At 40.4% G+C, this 7,500-nt stretch overlaps 1 protein-coding gene and 2 pseudogenes across 1 annotated transcript in view; 2 read left to right on the top strand and 1 right to left on the bottom strand.

Moving 5' to 3' along the window:
- REXO1 (RNA exonuclease 1 homolog) overlaps window positions 1-7,500 on the bottom strand; it is a 316,981-nt gene that overhangs the window by 173,219 nt on the left and 136,262 nt on the right. The gene's annotated exons all lie outside the window — the stretch shown is intronic.
- On the top strand, window positions 7,020-7,139 carry LOC134942443 (5S ribosomal RNA; annotated as a pseudogene).
- On the top strand, window positions 7,261-7,380 carry LOC134952703 (5S ribosomal RNA; annotated as a pseudogene).

Raw genomic sequence — 7,500 nt, 5'->3', positions numbered from 1 at the left:
AGTATCCACGATCAAGGAAACGTTGACTCATTGATTGTAGAGCCGGTGGTATTGCTAGTGGGTCAGAGGTAATGCGTATCACCCTAAGCAACTGCGAAAATGGTAGTCCTCTTTTGAGGGGTGCCGGATGGAAGCTTGTTGAGAGTAAGAGCGTATTCTTGTCTGAGGGTTTACAATGAATCCGAGTAGTCAAAGTATTACTGGACAAAAGAACGGATACGTCCAGAAAATTTATTTCTGTTTTGCTGAACGTGAGGCTGAATCTGATGGTGCCAGGGAGTGAGTTTAGATGGTCAATGAAAGTCAGAAGTGTTTTCTCTCCCCCATGCCAAATGAAAAATAAATCATCAATATATCTGACATATGTTGACAAAAATCGACCAAAAAGGGGGTGACCCGTGATGTGTTCTTGTTCATATATAGACATGAAAATATTAGCATAAGCTGGGGCCATGTTAGACCCCATAGCGGTGCCCTGTTTTTGTAAAAAGAAGCAGTTTTCAAATAAAAAATAGTTCTTATTCAAAATTAGGTCAATGAGTGACACCATGTATTCTGTTGGGGGTCCAAAATACCCATCACTTTCTGTTATTAATCGTCTGCATGATTCAATGCCCAAAGCATGAGGAATATTTGTATAAAGACTTGAGACGTCCAGTGTGACCAACAGTGCATCATCCGGAACATGTTTGATGTTTTCCAGTTTCATTAAGAAATCGGTCGTGTCTTCAATGTAGCTGGCTGCACTTTTGGCAAGTGGTTGTAGATAAAAGTCTACAAGCTGAGAAAGTGGTTGGCATAGAGAACCCCGTGCCGAGATAATCGGCCGCCCCGGGGGCTGTGCTAGGGATTTGTGTATCTTAGGTAATGTGTAAAGAATCGGAGTTTTGGGGTGAGGCGTAGTCAAAAAATCAGCAGTGGTCTGATTAATATACCTGTTACTGACTCCCAAATTGATTATTGAATCAATTTCCTTTTTATAAGTCCATGTGGGGTCAAAAGTAAGTTTTTGATAACAGGTTGAGTTTGATAATTGTCCATAAGCCTCTTGTACATAATAGTCAAAGTCAAGTAGGACTATGCCTCCTCCTTTGTCCGCAGACCTGATGACCAATTGGTTGTCATTCTGTAGAGATTTAATGGCAGCTCTTTCTCCCTTAGTTATGTTGGAATAACTGGGTTTTTGTTCCTTGATGTAGGGCATCGTATCCCTTTTAAGTACCCTTAAGAAGGTGTGGATTGAGGAATTGAGGGTCGGTGGATCAAACTGACTGGGTTTCTTCAAAGGACAGTGTGGTGTTGTAGACGCCTCCGTTGTAATGGTTGGACTAGGCGAGTTAGAAAAGTAGTCTTTAAGGCGCAGTTGTCTTCCCAATTTATATAGATCAACCTGCCATTGGAAACTATCCTGTCCAACAGTAGGTACAAAGGTTAATCCCTTACTCAAGACAGAGAGTTCATCACTCGTCAGTTTGTGTTTGGATAAATTGAAGACTACCGATGTCTGTATTTTGTTCTCCATTATTGTTTTTTTGCTCTTCCTTTTTCTCCCACCTCTACGGGTGGGTAAAGCGGGTTTTTTGGAGCCCTCCTATTACGTTCAGATCTTGAAAGGTAAGTAGTCTCTTGTGCAGATGCTGTTGGTGCATCAGAATCACTTGCTGACGTCTGAGATCTGCTATCAATGTCTGTGAAGGGTGTGTTAGGTCTTCTTCCTCCACGTCTCTGTTGGGGTCGGTATTTGCGTGGCTCACTGCGCGACACCCAGGGATATACCCTATTCTCCTTATAGTCCAATTTGACTTGTTTATACTTATTCTTCTTAAATTTTAACAAGTCACCACGGAATTTGTCAATGTCCTTATTCAGTTTGGAAAAAAGACCACTGTCAGGGGATTGTATCGTCCTAAATAATTCAGACGCCTCTAATTCGGAAATATCTTTTCTGATTTCCGTAAGGTCTAAACCTGCCTGTTCAATTACAAGAAGCATTAAATCCTGGGAACATTTATTCAAAATATTGCACCATTTTGTACAAAAGTCATTGTTATGTCTCCCCAGTGTGGGTTGATTGTGTAATCTAAACCCTCTGGGGATAAGGGATTCTTTGTAATATTGAGAGAGGGTTAGGCCATGCAGATGTAGCTCAACTTCTCTCTTTTTAAGTCTCAGTAAATCATGTATAAATTCCTCTGGACTATCTCTATCAAATGCCAGGGATTCGGTATTATCAAAAAGTATCCGTTCCGCATCTGATTTATCGAATTGAAGAACAGCGATTAAATCTTTGTTAGCGCTGGTAGACATTTATATGTACAGGGGTTTTTTTTTTTTAAATGGAAAAAAGTTTTTTTGTGAAAAAAATGAAAAAAATGAAAAAGCACAATGACAATCATACGTTGTTGTATGCAACTGAACAAAAAATAGAGATCATTAAATGTTCATGAAAAAAAATATATGAAAAAAAATTTGTGTTTTGAAACAAAAAAATGTGATAGGTTAATCTCTATTATAGAGATTATAATCACACAGACTGGTGCAAGTCAAAAAAATTGATACAAAATATGGCAAAGTGACAGCACTCTATGTCTAAAGTCAAAAATTAATTGGTGCAAGGTCCTAATGATTGATATACACACTCACTTTTCCCATGGCTGAAAAAAGAATTAGACCAGCACTCACGTTTTAGTTGAAGAAAAAAAAGGGGTTTTTTATTCCTGATAAGACATCAAGGATACGTCAAGGATACACCCCACTGTTTACAGTACGCCCAACAGCCGTTTCAACACTTGGTGGTCTTCATCAGGGGCAGCGTGGTAAGATGGTATCCAATAGTCTTATCCATATCTAACCGTATTGAGTGGTGTGAATATGTTCACCTGTGTCACAACCAAATTGCCTCCAATTTTTCATTATTGAGCTGTCAATGTCTCCGTGCCGCTGGCGCACTGTGGGGTTAAACACTCTACAAGTGTACTTGTGCCCGGGATTACAGACAGCAACAATTCCATTTGCATGCCGCTGTATCTACAATACAGATCGTCCCACTCTACACTACTGTTACGCTGCTGGAGCAGGTCACTAAGGAGAGAGCCGGGTTTGTGTACCCTAGCAACGCATCACACGTGCGGGCAGGAGCCAATCAGATAGCAGCTATGACGCGCTGCTTCCGGCCATCCCGTTCGGACATTCTGGCGCCCTCTCCGCTATTTAAGATAGCTCCTGACAGAGTGACAGCTGCCCCTGATGAAGACCACCAAGTGTTGAAACGGCTGTTGGGCGTACTGTAAACAGTGGGGTGTATCCTTGACGTATCCTTGATGTCTTATCAGGAATAAAAAACCCCTTTTTTTTCTTCAACTAAAACGTGAGTGCTGGTCTAATTCTTTTTTCAGCCATGGGAAAAGTGAGTGTGTATATCAATCATTAGGACCTTGCACCAATTAATTTTTGAATTTAGACATAGAGTGCTGTCACTTTGCCATATTTTGTATCAATTTTTTTGACTTGCACCAGTCTGTGTGATTATAATCTCTATAATAGAGATTAACCTATCACATTTTTTTGTTTCAAAACACAAATTTTTTTTCATATATTTTTTTTCATGAACATTTAATGATCTCTATTTTTTGTTCAGTTGCATACAACAACGTATGATTGTCATTGTGCTTTTTCATTTTTTTCATTTTTTTCACAAAAAAACTTTTTTCCATTTAAAAAAAAAAAAAAAAACCCTGTACATATAAATGTCTACCAGCGCTAACAAAGATTTAATCGCTGTTCTTCAATTCGATAAATCAGATGCGGAACGGATACTTTTTGATAATACCGAATCCCTGGCATTTGATAGAGATAGTCCAGAGGAATTTATACATGATTTACTGAGACTTAAAAAGAGAGAAGTTGAGCTACATCTGCATGGCCTAACCCTCTCTCAATATTACAAAGAATCCCTTATCCCCAGAGGGTTTAGATTACACAATCAACCCACACTGGGGAGACATAACAATGACTTTTGTACAAAATGGTGCAATATTTTGAATAAATGTTCCCAGGATTTAATGCTTCTTGTAATTGAACAGGCAGGTTTAGACCTTACGGAAATCAGAAAAGATATTTCCGAATTAGAGGCGTCTGAATTATTTAGGACGATACAATCCCCTGACAGTGGTCTTTTTTCCAAACTGAATAAGGACATTGACAAATTCCGTGGTGACTTGTTAAAATTTAAGAAGAATAAGTATAAACAAGTCAAATTGGACTATAAGGAGAATAGGGTATATCCCTGGGTGTCGCGCAGTGAGCCACGCAAATACCGACCCCAACAGAGACGTGGAGGAAGAAGACCTAACACACCCTTCACAGACATTGATAGCAGATCTCAGACGTCAGCAAGTGATTCTGATGCACCAACAGCATCTGCACAAGAGACTACTTACCTTTCAAGATCTGAACGTAATAGGAGGGCTCCAAAAAACCCGCTTTACCCACCCGTAGAGGTGGGAGAAAAAGGAAGAGCAAAAAAACAATAATGGAGAACAAAATACAGACATCGGTAGTCTTCAATTTATCCAAACACAAACTGACGAGTGATGAACTCTCTGTCTTGAGTAAGGGATTAACCTTTGTACCTACTGTTGGACAGGATAGTTTCCAATGGCAGGTTGATCTATATAAATTGGGAAGACAACTGCGCCTTAAAGACTACTTTTCTAACTCGCCTAGTCCAACCATTACAACGGAGGCGTCTACAACACCACACTGTCCTTTGAAGAAACCCAGTCAGTTTGATCCACCGACCCTCAATTCCTCAATCCACACCTTCTTAAGGGTACTTAAAAGGGATACGATGCCCTACATCAAGGAACAAAAACCCAGTTATTCCAACATAACTAAGGGAGAAAGAGCTGCCATTAAATCTCTACAGAATGACAACCAATTGGTCATCAGGTCTGCGGACAAAGGAGGAGGCATAGTCCTACTTGACTTTGACTATTATGTACAAGAGGCTTATGGACAATTATCAAACTCAACCTGTTATCAAAAACTTACTTTTGACCCCACATGGACTTATAAAAAGGAAATTGATTCAATAATCAATTTGGGAGTCAGTAACAGGTATATTAATCAGACCACTGCTGATTTTTTGACTACGCCTCACCCCAAAACTCCGATTCTTTACACATTACCTAAGATACACAAATCCCTAGCACAGCCCCCGGGGCGGCCGATTATCTCGGCACGGGGTTCTCTATGCCAACCACTTTCTCAGCTTGTAGACTTTTATCTACAACCACTTGCCAAAAGTGCAGCCAGCTACATTGAAGACACGACCGATTTCTTAATGAAACTGGAAAACATCAAACATGTTCCGGATGATGCACTGTTGGTCACACTGGACGTCTCAAGTCTTTATACAAATATTCCTCATGCTTTGGGCATTGAATCATGCAGACGATTAATAACAGAAAGTGATGGGTATTTTGGACCCCCAACAGAATACATGGTGTCACTCATTGACCTAATTTTGAATAAGAACTATTTTTTATTTGAAAACTGCTTCTTTTTACAAAAACAGGGCACCGCTATGGGGTCTAACATGGCCCCAGCTTATGCTAATATTTTCATGTCTATATATGAACAAGAACACATCACGGGTCACCCCCTTTTTGGTCGATTTTTGTCAACATATGTCAGATATATTGATGATTTATTTTTCATTTGGCATGGGGGAGAGAAAACACTTCTGACTTTCATTGACCATCTAAACTCACTCCCTGGCACCATCAGATTCAGCCTCACGTTCAGCAAAACAGAAATAAATTTTCTGGACGTATCCGTTCTTTTGTCCAGTAATACTTTGACTACTCGGATTCATTGTAAACCCTCAGACAGGAATACGCTCTTACTCTCAACAAGCTTCCATCCGGCACCCCTCAAAAGAGGACTACCATTTTCGCAGTTGCTTAGGGTGATACGCATTACCTCTGACCCACTAGCAATACCACCGGCTCTACAATCAATGAGTCAACGTTTCCTTGATCGTGGATACTCCAAGGAAGAGATCGATTTGGCACTCAAAAAAATTGGCCAAACAAAAAGGAATGAACTCCTATCTAAAAAAGACGCCTCTACTGCCAAAGACAATGACAGGTTTAACTTTGTCAGTATGTATACGACTGCTTCTCGATTTATCCGTAATAAGATACAAGAACATTGGCACCTTATTGATACGGATCCAGAATTATCAAAAGCCATTCCGCAACCACCTCGATTCGCATATAAACGAGGACCCAATCTGAAAGACATGTTGGTTGTAACAGATTTCTCTAAGAGAAAGAAGAGTGCAGCCTCTAATTGGTTAACTATTAAAACAGGGGTTTTCAAATGCACGGGCTGTCCAAACTGTTCATTCCTGCTACTTGGCAATCGGTTCACTAACCCTCAGGACAAGAAGACCTATACTATCAGACAGAGACTTGACTGCAATAGCAAATTTGTAGTCTATGTGTTGAAATGTCCATGCAATCTGTTATATGTTGGGAAGACCAGTAGGATGCTGAAAGAACGTTTAAGTCAGCATCGTGCTACTATCAAAAAGAGCATCACACAGGGTGGAATTTCAAGTGACTTTTCAACCTTACCTGTTGCAAGACATTTCATGGAGGCTAAACATTCCATCAATCAACTCAAGTGTTGTATCTTGGATCAGATCCCACCACTACAAAGGGGTGGTGACCGCAATAAAATGCTTTTGCAAAGAGAACACCAATGGATTGACAGATTGCAATCATTGGCCCCGAATGGGCTTAATGAGGAATTCCGTTTAGGATGCTTCCTGTGACTCGGTAGAATTACATACTGAGACAAATGTTCTGGTTTATTTTTCTTAGACACCGCCGTGTGTCATGTTAATTACTTTACACCTGTTTATGCTCACTGATTTGGTCTCTCACTCACTGGGCCAATTGGGCTCTTGTCCATTGCGTAATGGACACATAACTGCACACCGCATTGATTGATACTACCATACCACACTGGATCCCATCCGATCCCGTCTGATCTTGGCAATTAAGCAGTGATGGGCCTAGTAAGTACCGCATTTGGAGACAAGGTGGGAATACTAGGTGTTGTATCATAATTATCGGTGGACGGTTCTTCTTATATTTACATTATCACACAGATTATGAGGCAATTTGGTTGTGACACAGGTGAAGATATTCACACCACTCAATACGGTTAGATATGGATACGACTATTGGATACCATCTTACCACGCTGGAAATTATCCAATCTCGTCCGATCTTGGCAATTAAGCAGCGTTGGGCCCAGTCAGTACCATACTTGGAGAGGGTATGGGAATACTGGGTACGGTACCCTGAGACATGATTGTCCTATACTGACCAATTTGCATTCCCGCTGTATGCAGGGCATTATCTGGTTTCCACACTGCGGTACTCTATACCTGTTGGATTCAATTGATCCTTTTAGCCATGATTA

This window comes from Pseudophryne corroboree, chromosome 1 (genome assembly GCF_028390025.1).
Source record: "Pseudophryne corroboree isolate aPseCor3 chromosome 1, aPseCor3.hap2, whole genome shotgun sequence".
Lineage (NCBI taxonomy): Eukaryota > Metazoa > Chordata > Amphibia > Anura > Myobatrachidae > Pseudophryne > Pseudophryne corroboree.
The sequence above is the reverse complement of the archived record's forward strand: the minus strand, read 5'-3'. Positions and strand labels throughout refer to the sequence as shown.